The 12,283-nt window shown below is 48.5% G+C and overlaps 1 protein-coding gene across 5 annotated transcripts in view; it reads left to right on the top strand.

Annotated features, from left to right (window-relative positions):
- STARD8 (StAR related lipid transfer domain containing 8) overlaps positions 1-12,283 on the top strand; it is a 74,016-nt gene that overhangs the window by 23,469 nt on the left and 38,264 nt on the right. Inside the window, exon 1 of one of the 5 annotated variants that reach the window (XM_083512434.1) lies at positions 4,370-4,630. The exons of 3 other annotated variants lie outside the window; for them this stretch is intronic. The gene's annotated coding sequence lies outside the window, so the exon portion shown is untranslated. Of the gene's footprint in view, positions 1-4,369; positions 4,631-12,283 lie in introns of those variants that run through there. One more of the 5 variants, XM_083512433.1, reaches the window with a different exon arrangement.

Raw genomic sequence — 12,283 nt, 5'->3', positions numbered from 1 at the left:
GGTCGAGTAATTGTTCCTAAAGCCTGCTTGCTCATGGCCAATCAGATTTGAGTCGTTTGCCCAATGAGACAGCTTAGACAGCAAAAATTTTGCATAGATTTTCCCGATGATAGACAAAAGGCTGATGTTCCGATAGTTCTCCGGGTCAGCAGGGGGACCCTTTTTATGGACTGGCACGATCACGGCCTCCTTCCATGACCTAGGGATAAGCCCCGTAGAATTAATTGCGTCAAAGACTTTGGCCAGAATTTCAGCCCACCACCTCGGTTGCGCAACAATAGCCTCAGCAGGGACTAGATCCAGCCCGGGGGCTTTGCCCGTTTTCAGATCTAATATCAAGTCCATTATCAGGTCTGGGTCGGTAGAGGGCCACAAAGGTAGATGGTCGGCTCGGAATTCCGTGGATGAGTTGGATTCCTCTGCCAAGGAGAAATATTTACTCAAGAATTTTTCCCATGTGGGCGCAGGGATAATCGTCAGTGGGTACTTCCTTCCTCTTATGTTTATCAGAGCCCAAAATTCCTGTGGTCTGCGGGATCTAGAGGCCGCTATCAAGGCTCGCCAACGCTTTTGATGCCACTCGCGTTTGGCTAGCTTTAAAGTCTGTTTGTATGCTCTTTTGGCTTGTAAATAGGAGGATGGTAGAGCTTGGGCATTAGAGTTTTTGTATTCATTATAGATGGAACGAAGAAGGGATCTTGCTTGTTTGCAAGAGGTGTTAAACCAAGGGGCCCCAGCACTGCAATGCGCCACTTTCGCCTTTTGAGGAGGTGATGTAAAAAAAGTGGTAAGGTTTGTTGTAAGAAGGTTAAAAAGTTTCAAAACCGAATTGGAATCTTGTAAATCAGTAGTTATTTGAGGTAGATAGGCAGTGATTTCCCTATGGAAAAAATCCTGGTATTTTTGGGCCACAGCCTCCGACCATTTGATCCCTCTTATTTGGACCGATGATGAGGTTTCCAGAAGGACTGAGTGTTTATAGTCCTTCTGGCGCCGGAACAATGACAAAGTGGTCACTACTGGAAGGTGATCACTGAAATGTTGATTTTCAACTTGGAAGGAAAGTACATTAACGGCCAAATTTGCGGAGATCAAGCAGTAATCGATAACACTGTTAGATGTTGGTCCCAGGTGAGTGAACTCCCCCGGTATATCGGGGGGGAAGGTGCCGTTCAAGAATACTAGATTCAAGCGAATGGCCATTTGGTAAAGGGTCACTCCTGCTTTGTTTACTCTGTTGTCCTTTGAAGTTCTAATTCTGGTATGTTCCAAGTCAAAGTTGTCCAAACATGGGGGAGTCCACCATTTGGACTTGGTTAGTAGGTCCCAATTAGTGGCAATACGAGCATTAAAATCTCCCCCAATTAAGGAATACGAGTTAGGGCATTTGGTATGACATGACAATAGGTGATTTTCAAATGATTCCCATCTCCAATCAAGATCAGATGCTGAGCCTTCGGGGGGGGAGATAAACATTAGTAATTAGTAATGAGGACTTCCCTTCTGTGATCAGTCCAGATAGAGCAAAAGGCGGGGAAGCCCGTACCAGAGTGAATTTGGCGCGAAGTTGGAGTGAGATCCCAATCAAAAGACCCCCTTTGGGGCGACCTCCTTTCAAGGAAGGGGAGGCCGGAAGTGTTAGAAGATCGAAGCCATCTATGATAATCTCTTCCTCATCCCACGTTTCTTGGAATAGAATGATATTAAATGAGTTTATGTACTTCCTGAATTCGGGGTCTGATTTTTTGGTTCTCCAACCAGCGATGTTCCAGCTAAGTATTGATAATGTCGGGTCCTTGTGCTGTCCCGGTAATTGTCACTTTGAGTTGTTTAATGGGTTCTTGGAGGTAGAACGAGGACCTATAAGAAAATCGGTAATTTTAGTTTGTGTGGATAAGGTCTTCTTCTGTGTTGATTGAATCCATGATTTGGTAACATTAACAGGCAGGAAGGGTTTTGCCGGGGAGGAAGAATTAGGCAAAGTTGGTGAGGTTGGATGCTGTTCATTGAGGTGAGTAGTAGCAAGTCTTTGATGGGCTATACTAGTAGATCCGTCGGAGTTGTCAGTCTTAACCAGGGTAGCGCTAAGAGGTGTTCCAGCCATCACTTGTAGTTGCTGCGCAGATGGGGAAGAATTATCATGCAGATGTATAGAAGGACGTGAACGTGGGGATGGTGCATGCGTAGTCATTTCCTGGTGATCTTCAGGCAGGGATGATTCTAGCTCAGGCATTGAGGCAAAGGAATCATCAACCTCCATATTTTGATTGGGCATAAGGTCTGAAACGGGAGTATTGAGTTTATCAACTTCCTCCACGGTAGAATGGTGCTGTTGTTCAACAGGTGACTGCTGATTCAGATCAGTAGGGGGTAACAAAGTAACAGGTTGAGAGATTATCAAGGTATTTGATGGAGACGCCTTGTGGGACGTGGAGCACCTGCTCTCCTCTCTCATCGGCATAGAGGGGTCCCCTTGCGATAGGAGTCTTTGTTTGAGTAGATCCAATCTATCGAGAATAGCCTGCTGTTCTTCCGAAGGGAGTTTTCCATAAGAGGAGATAAGATTTCTCTCTTCAGGGATATTCCAATCTCCGCTTGCAATTGGATCACTCCTCAGCTTAGCTAGATGGTCACTTGCGGTCACAGGTGGAACAGGGGGTACCCGGCTAGGTGTTTTTCCCTTTATTATAGGGACAGAGGAAGGAAACGGGCGTTCATTGCCGGTTAAAATGTTGGGGAAAAGAGGTTTAACACTCGTGTCCTTAAAGACTCTTGTTGTTACAATCTCCCAGGGTGCCAGCCGATCTTTTTGTCTTGCAAGAAGATGTGGGATCCTTGCAGACTGGAAGGAGAGCATAAATTTCCTTGGCCAGGGCGTGGCATTTAGGGGTACTACAGATAGAAGATCTATCCGGGAAAAAGGAATATTTAACAAATCACGTAGGTACCCTTTAGCCATCAACAGGTTATTCCACCTAAGTCTGGGGGCGTCACGGGAAAAAATGGATAGACATATTTTATTAGGTTGAAAAATCAAGGATTGCTTATTCCTTTGGGGCAGTGGTAGCCTGCATCTTGAGCCCTTAAGGAGAGATTTCTGGTCAGAGAATCCATCACCTTGTGAGGTAGTGGAACGTGTGCAGACAGATGCACCACCTTAGGCCACAAAGCCCCACAATCTTCGAGTTCTCAAGAAATTCTCAATTACCCTGAGAATTGAGGAAGAAACTTGTCCTCAGAGGAAGAAAACATTTCAAGAAAACGGAAGGTAGATTTTGGCATGTACTAATGTGACTCTCCAAAGTGGATCATGTTCCTTTGAGTCACATGAATCCTTGTTTATCTGTGGTCTAAACCACAGAGCCTAGGGCTTGCTGATCAGAAGGTTGGTGGTTTGAATCCTGCGACAGGGTAAGCTCCTGTTGCTTGGTCCCACGTCAAAGTTCAAGTAGATAAATAGGTACCACTCCAGCAGGAAGGTAAATGGTGTTTCCGTGCGCTGCTCTGGTTCGCCAGAAGTAGCTTAGTCATGCTGGCCACATAACCCGGAAGCTGTCTGTGGACAAACGCTGGCTCCCTCAGCCAGTAAAGTGAGATGAGTGCCGCAACCCCAGAGTCGTCTGTGATTGGACCTAACGGTCAGGGGTCCCTTTACCTTATGTAACTCTCCAAAGTGGATCATTTTCCTTTGAGTCACACGAATCCTTGTTTTTAAACCCACAGTTAACTCTTCTCGCTGTGGTGGGCAGAGGTGACACGAGCTCCCCCAAAACCTCTCAGCCAGATGTAAGGGATATGCTTAAACCCACATATAGAGTATGCACAGGACTTTTCTTGCCCATGGCAGCCATTTTTTGCTGGAACCTTTGCCACTTTTATCAAAATAGGAGTCTGGGCACCTGAAAAAAAATTTAACCGGAAAAGTACCGCACACAGCATACATACATAGACCATTCACAGTGGGTATATACAACCCACACAAAGACAGCATCCACATAGAACCATAGAATCGTCGAGTTGGAAGGGATCCAAGGGTCATCTAGTCCAACCCGCTGCAAGGCAGCACATGACAGCATCGTCAACCATTTTCCTGGCTCGTATTTCCTCCTCATTCAGTCTGGATGACCCTTTCAGTGGATAATCCGATGAAAGAAAGAATCCCTGTTCCCCACGAAGCTCATTTGCAACCCCTCCTACGGGTTTCTGCGTTAGCAAGGAATCGGTGACTGTTTTGTGACGTTTTGTCAAGGGTTAAGGGGAAAGCCCAGCTGTTTGGCAGGCTTTCCTGTTGCTTCAGCGATTGGCCAGACGCCTCAGGGGGCGGGCGCAAGGAGGCAGCTCCAGCAGTTTGGCCACCTGTGCCTGGAGCAACCCTCATTTTTTTGCAATTGACAACGGCCAAGGAGCAGCAGCTGCTTCGGCTGCTGTTGCTCTGGAGCCGGCAACAAAGTGTGTGTGTTTGTGTGTGTGTGTGTAAGTATAACTCTGGGGGCATGTTGCCTCCGACCTTTGCCCTGCCCCAGCAGAGGAAGCGACTGAATCTCCCAAGGATTTTTGACAGCCAAGGAGTTTTCTCCTGGTACCCCAGGCACAGTTTTTCAACACAGGACATGGAGGAAGGCAACTCGAGGTAAATAGTCACTGCAGCAAAATGCTCTCCGATGCTGTCAGTTCAGTGGTGAAGCTGTCTGTCTGTCTGTCTGTCTGTCTGTCTCTCTCTCCCCCTCGGTCTTTCGCTTTCTGGCTCTGAAGAGTCATAACTTTCCCCAAGGAGCGCCTGACGCTCACATGATGACCTGGCAATCCTGTTTTCACTTCATCGACTTGACCTGCCTGAACAGAAAAATGGTGTCTGTGTGGGTCCGGTAATATGTGCCCCATTCCGAGGCCGTTCTCTCCTAGGTTTGGGTGCATGGCAAGGGAGGACTTCTCTGCTTGTACAAACGTTTCATAACCCATCTAAACTGTTGGCAGGAGCTCCTTCCGTTGCTGCTCTTCCTTGTCTTTTCCTACAGGAGCACTGTGTGTGTGTATTATGTGATTATGGGAGTTCGTGGGTTGCGTCTCGCTTGTTTTGTGATTCAGGAAAGACTGAGAAATGTGCGCGTGGCTCCCTTCCAGCCTCTCAGGGTGGTGGGCGCTGAGCAGGTGGGCCCTTTTGTAAGCGACTGGCAAACTGAGTGGGTGAGATCCCCAGTGGGAGCCGCACTGGTGGTGTCGTCCTGATCCGTGCACATGGCACAAAAGAAGTCAGTGGCAGCATCGAACACACACTCAGTTCAGTCCACGCTGGTTGGCCCCTGCTCTTTGAGGCTGTAGAATCATAGAACTGTAGTGTGGAAGGTATAGCCAAGGGCCATGTAGTCCAGCCCCTTGCAGTGCAGGACTCACAGCCAAAGAATCCTTAACAGATGACCCTCCAGCCTCTGTCAAAAAAACAGAGAGTCCACCACCTTCCAAGGATGTCCATTCCACTGTCAAACAACTCTTGTTGAAGTGGTCAGGGTCCACTGCATTGGCAGGTGCTGCATTTCAGTCTGAAAATTCAGATACTTATTTCTCATATTTTACCGTAATTCACAGCCTGCCCTGTCTCCAGGACTCTGGGTCTGTTGTACCCCAAAATAACACATGGCTTAACTATGAGCTCTCTTGAGTTTCAGGCCATCCATATGGAGAACTCTGAGTCATGGGCAGGGAAAATATGGAAACCCAGAGTGCTATTCAGCACTAGTCCTGCTCAGAGTAGACCTATTGAAGTTAATGGATGTGACTTAGTTAGGATCCCTAATTTTATTGGGTTCTGGCTGACTACAACCCCAGATTTAGTGTCTGAATTGAAGAATTGAAGAATGGATTGTTAGAAGTATTGCCCTCCTCCAAAAAAGGAAATGCAAATATCTGTCTATAGTTATGTCTGTATTTTCTGTAGCTTCTCACTTATTGACAGAGATGGCTGAGCTTGTCCCCACTTGCTGAGGGCCAGAATAACTTGGTTCATTTCCTGAGGCTTGGAAGACAAGCCCCTCTCTCCGAAACACCCTCCTCCCCTTCCCCTTAAGGCCTTACCTGGTCAGGTGGGCGAGGTGACCTGCTCAGTCTGCTCTCCGGGTGCTAACTATTGATGGGCAGGATCAAGGCCCCTGCTCCTTTATCTTGGGTTGGAGAGAAGTTCTAATAAAGGATTTCTTCAAATACAGGACGGTCATCTTGAAAGTCCTTGAAATGTGGAGGGACGGAGAAAGTCCCCTACGAAGAAAAGTTGCCGTGTTTGGGACTTTTTATTTCAGATAAAAAGGCAAGAAAGAGGTGGTTAAGATACAAGTTTGCCCATGACATGGAGAAAGTGAATAGAGAGACAAATAAACTCTCCCTCTCTCAGGACACTTGAACTTGTGGATAGCCAATGGAGCCGAATGTTGGAAGATTCAGGGCAGAGAAAAGAAAGGACTTCTTTATGCAACACGTAGTTAAACTATGGAACTCGCTCCTGCAAGAGGCAGTGATGGCCACCAAGCTAGGCAGTTTTAAAAGAGGGCTGGGCAAATTAATGGAGGAGAGAGCTATCCATAGCTGTGTTCTGCCTCCAAGGTCACAGGCAGCAATGCTTCTGAATACCAGTTGCTGGAAACTGCAGGAGGGGAGAGTGCTGCCACTCTTGTGCTTGGCTCGGGCTTGTCGGTTGCTGCTCTCCATGCATGTTGCTGCTACTCCTGCCATTGATCTGTGCCCTTTAGAGGACAGGGGGGAGAGTGTTAGGAATCAGAAGGGTCTTGAATATTGGAGATTGTTGGTGATGAGAGAAACCGTGAATTCTTCTCCGGCTTGGATTTCAACCTGAGCCGGGGAAGAACCTTCAGACTTTGAAAACTCTCCTCTGATTTAAAATCTGGAGGAGATCATGGTGCAGGGCTGGGTGTGCACCCAGCACTATAATGGACAATGGTTATTTAGTGGTTTAGTGCCAGACTGGGAGTTAGGAGACCAAATCCCTGTCTGACCATGAAGATCCCTGGGTGAGCTTGGACCAGTCACTGCCTCTCAGTCTAATCTACATCACAGGGTTGTTGTGAAATGAGGAGAGGAAGCTGTATATGTCACCTTGAGCTTCTTGGAGGAGAAAAAATTAGATAGGAATGCAATAAATAAACAAAGGAGTAAGAATTGATTCCAAAATAAATAGGATTAGTAAATGTCTTCCCTCTCCCCATTATATTTCTCCTAATCTCTTTAGTGCTACTTTAGGAGCACATTAGGCCAACATAATCCATATTAACCATTTTCTGTTGCAAGTCCTTGTCGCTGACGTTTGGACATATCATTCTGGAGGGTTGAATGAGGGCACAGATTGCCTGTTCTTTGTGGCAGTCAGAGGCATTGGTGGCCAGGGCCCAAATCCACCTCTCCTTTCTTTGGAAAGGGTGCTAGGGGTCACCAGAGTGAGTTCTGGATTGGAGCTCCTTTATTTCTTGAGCAGACTAAGTCCTGGCATGTGTGAATCGGTAAAGATGATAAACAGTGCCCCTGCAGGCGTACAGAGTGCTCTCCTCACCAGCGAGGGACCACAGCATTTCAGTATTTGTAGGAAAGGCAATCGGGTAACGTGAGGCGACTTCTGCCTCGCCCCGTGCCTTCCCTTGAGAAACTGAGCAGACCTGGGCTCTCCCTGTGCCATTTAAAGCAAAGGAATCCCTTCTTTCCCCCTTGAGGCAACAACAGGGGAACTGGGTTAGCAGCAAGGCGGGGATAGTACTGCAGTGCTTGGAAAAAGCCCTCTCAGAGACCCGAGTTTGGAGGGCTACGTTTTGCATGGAGTATGAATCCATTAACCTTTGCGCACAGTTCCGCCACATTCCCTGGCATCCGGAACATGGCCGTTGAGGGAGGCTGCATTCCAGTAAAGTCAGGGGTCTCCCCTCCAGCCCAGTTAATAATTGAGCTGCAATGACCCTCCTTGCACCGTGTCTCCCTGAAAGTCACCTCTGTATACTTACAGTCACGCTTGCTGGCACTGGGGGCTCCCGAAGTTTCAAAGTAAAGGAGACCTTTGTTTCCTTGCTCGCTTTGCCCTGAGAGGGATGTCGCCAGTCTCAAGACCCTATTTGAATGTGACTTGTTTGGCAATGCTCCTAAAGGAGCTGATCTGATGAAATAGCTGGACAACCTGGAACTGGACAGAGTCTGGACAGAAGCGGAATTGGTAGACTTAAACTACAGAAACCCCAATCTCTGAGTGGTGAGAGACTCTGGGATGCCTGTGATTTTCCCAGGGGTTACTTTCCTGGGAATGAAGGTCTGTGGTGTCTTTCGGAACTACGGTTTTATTTATGCACATGAACAACCTGAGCAGAGGATGGAGAAGGGTTCATGGCATTAACCCCCCAGCATTTCTCCCCACAGACTTCCCTTAGGTTCCCAGGGGAGCCCCAGACTCAGTTTTGGGTTCAGCACAGAACAATATAAACCTCTGTGTCTCCGGCTTCCAGCATCAGCCAACCCCCCCCCTCTCTTTCTCTCTTACACACACACACACACACACACACACACACACACACACACACCTGGCCTGTTGCTCCCCATCCTAGGGTGACTGCTGGCACTCAGCCAGCTGGGGTGGGAAAAGGCCCACCCATGTCTGTGTGACCACAGGGCAAGCTCTTTCTATATGTAAATGGAGGTGCTTAAACTGGCCAGCTAAAGGACTGGTTTTGCTGGTTTCCTCTTGCATTTTCTACCCTCACCCACACAGAAGCACAGGTTTCGGAAGGGATCCCTGGGTGTCATCCAGACTGACCCCCCCACACCTATAACAGAACATAGATCTAGGTTAAATGGGGGTGGGGGACTTGATAATGACATAATCTCTGTAGCTCCCTGCAAAGATTATTTCATTGCCAAGTTCTCCACACACCCCACCCCAGTTCTAGGATCCAGATTTGGGATGACTTCAAGATAAGGCTCTCCCATCACCCCCTGTCCAGTGGCTGTGCTGTCGGAGGCTGATGGGAGTTGGTAGCCCCAAACATCGGGGGGGACGACAGATTGGGGAAGCATCTATGGCAGACACAGAGGCAAGGATGAGAGAAAGATGGAACAGACTGAATGTCTTGACAGGCATTGGGGAAAGGCAAGGCCTTGCCAGTCTTTCTTCCCAGAATCCTCTCTGCTTAAAGGATGGGGGTCAATAGACTCATAGAATTGTACAGCTGGAAGGGACCCAAAGGCTCATGTGGTCCAACCCCCTGTGAGGCAGCAATCACAGCTGCGTCCTGAGAAAAAGACCACCATTTGGATGAGTTGAGAATGGCCTTTGGGGCTGCTATGGGCTCCTTTTCCTTTTGGAGTGATGGCGACTGAAGTGTAGCATTGGGGTTGTGAAAGCAGAGTGAGGGTGGCTTTCCCATTCCTTGAACCGCCTCTCTGGCCTCCTCTCCAGCTACTGCCACCAACTGTTGTGTCAGCTGCTGGTTGGTTGGCACATGGGCAGGTTTGGCCCATCTCTTTGCTTCCGTGGGGGGACGGTTCTTTCCTGCTCATTTGCTGATCACAGAAGCTCAGCTATGAGCCCGGAGATAATCCCTCCATTACGAATGAACCAGCTTTGCATGGGAAACTGAAGAAGATTCTGTTCTGCTCAGCGTCCCTCATTTTGGAGTGAACCAGGCCTGGTTTATCTTGGCTGAGCACTTAATAAGTGACATATTACCCTGCCAGCGTGTGCCCGGGAACATTTACGGAGTGTACAGCAACGGCACTGTTTGACTATCCATTTTAACGGTCGCTTATCAGGAAACGGCACTTGTCATATGGTGCCAGAAGCGGTCTCGCACACACTTCCACAGATCTGTTACATCGAAGAGAGTGACTCAGTTACTCCCCCTTCCCTCCCCAAAAAGAGACAGAAAATGAGGAATAAATGAATCCTTCTTCTGGTGTTCTTAAGATAACATTTCCATTGCCATGCCAGGAACAAAACGTAGTATTGGGGTGGATCATTTCCCCACAACATTGGGGAATAATTCAACCACAATTTAAAGAGTTTCTGTTAGAAATGGGTGTCCTCTTTTGAGACATAAGGGTGGGGAAAGGGGCTTCCAGTCTCTGCTCGTCCCCTTCCCTCAACCTGCTCCATTAATCTGCTTTCCGCTTGCTGAGATAAACTGCAGGAAATCCCTAGAGGCCACCTTAACCGAACCTCTGAGCTGTACAGGAAAAACATCCTGGATGGAGCTGCGGAGTCTCTGCTCCCAATTAAGCCAGTTGGGTTCTGCATTTTATCCAGATCCAGATGTTCTTTCCGTTGACGAAACCTCTGGTGCACGTAGGAGGCACCAGCCGAAACATAATACTCATGTGAACTTTGGAAAGAGGCTCTCCCTGCATCGGGAGGGCATGTAGAAGGAAGGCTTGGTAATTTTGCCCCAGGGCAAGCAGCCCACTTCCTACCTTGGACTGGGGGCAGTTGTGGTTGGCCTCCTCTCCTGCCCAATAGGAATCAGCAGACCTGAGCTGGGGCACCTGGTCGCTGTTCAAGTGCAGCCTTTAACATTATCTGTTCTGCGTGCATGTTAATGGAGACATCCGGGTCGCTAGACATTAAAGGCGGTGGAACCTCCTTCATTGGAGGTTTTTAAAGAGGTTGGAAAACCATCTGTCAGGAAGACGCCGTTTGTTTATTCATTTATCCACCCCACCTTCTCCCCAGACTGGGGCTGAAAGTGGCTTACACAAGTTGAAAACACACACAGATAAAATACAGAAAGCTGAAAAAAGATAATTAAAAAGTAATTAAACTATAACTATAAAAAACTATGGGACGCGGGTTGGGCTGTAGGTTAAACCACAGAGCCTAGGACTTGCTGATCAGAAGGTCAGCGGTTTGAATCCCCGCGATGGGGTGAGCTCCCATTGCTCGGTCCCTGCTCCTACCCACCTAGCAGTTTGAAAGCATGTCAAAGTGCAAGTAGATAAATAGGTACCGCTCCGGCGGAAACCTATCCAGGGTTTCCGTGCGCTGCTCTGGTTTACCAGAAGCGGCTTAGTCATGCTGGCCGCATGACCTGGAAGCTGTACACCAGCTCCCTCGACTAATAAAGCGAGATGAGCGCCTCAACCCCAGAGTTGGCCATGACTGGACCTAATGGTCAGGGGTCCCTTTACCTTTACTATAAAAAGCTATTATTTAGCTGTGATTCCAGCATCAAAGGGGGTTGGGCTAGAGGACCCCTGGGGTCCCAGAAAATGTTTTGTTTGTTGTATTTATATCTCACCTGTTTCTGCAAGGAGTTTGAGGTGGCATACACATGGTTCTCCCCTCCTTGTTTAACCCCCACAACAACCCTGTGGGGTAGGTTAGGCTGAGAGAAGACAGTGACTAGCCCCCAAAGCTGCATGCAGTGAGCTTCATGACCAAGTGGGGATTTGAACCCTGGTCTTTGCCCCCACATTTCAGGGCTTCCCCACACTTCTGCTCATCCCGCTGCTTTCCCCCAGGGAAAAGCCTGCTTTCTCCCTCTGAATCGGAACAAACGTCAGTCGGGTTTCCTGCAGGTTGATGCTTGTTCCGATTCAGTGGTCAATGGTGGGTATCGCTGGGGAAAGTGGCAAACGAAAAACCCGCTCGGCCCCATGCCTAGAAAATGCAGGAGAAGTGGGAGTGTGGAGGAGCCCTTAGCCCAGGGGTCAGCAAACTTTTTCAGCAGGGGGCCGGTCCACTGTCCCTCAGACCTGTGGGGGGCCGGACTATATTTTGGAGGGTGGGAAATGAATGAATTCCTATGCCCCACAAATAACCCAGAGATGCATTTTAAATAAAAGGACACATTCTACTCGTGTAAAAACACGCTGATTCCCAGACTGACTGTGGGCTGGATTGAGAAGGCGATTGGGCTGGATCCATCTCCCGGGCCTTAGCCCAGCATTCTAGCCACTGGCTCATAAGCTGACCCTTCCCTCCTTCCATACTCAGGTCTGGTACATCTTTTTTAAAAAAGAAAGGTTGCTGTCTGCTAAAAGGTTGGTTCTGAGAGCTCAGCAGCTTCTCCCCTCTCCCCAGCCTCTGGCCTTTCCTCTGGGTGATGCGGAAGCGAACTTTGTCACGGAGAGACTGCGTGTCTTGCTTCATTCAACTCTGCATCCTCTTTGAAGGGGGAGCAGCGACATTAGCAGCGCTTTAGGGCTCTGTGGCTTCTTCTCCTCGGAGTTTCCCTGACCTTTTGCGCTGCAGATCCTCCTCTTGCTCTTTGGACATCTGAACCTACGGAGGTGCCTGGAAGTCTCTCCT

Source organism: Podarcis liolepis, assembly GCF_965112155.1.
Source record: "Podarcis liolepis genome assembly, chromosome: 7".
NCBI lineage: Eukaryota > Metazoa > Chordata > Lepidosauria > Squamata > Lacertidae > Podarcis > Podarcis liolepis.
The sequence above is the reverse complement of the archived record's forward strand: the minus strand, read 5'-3'. Positions and strand labels throughout refer to the sequence as shown.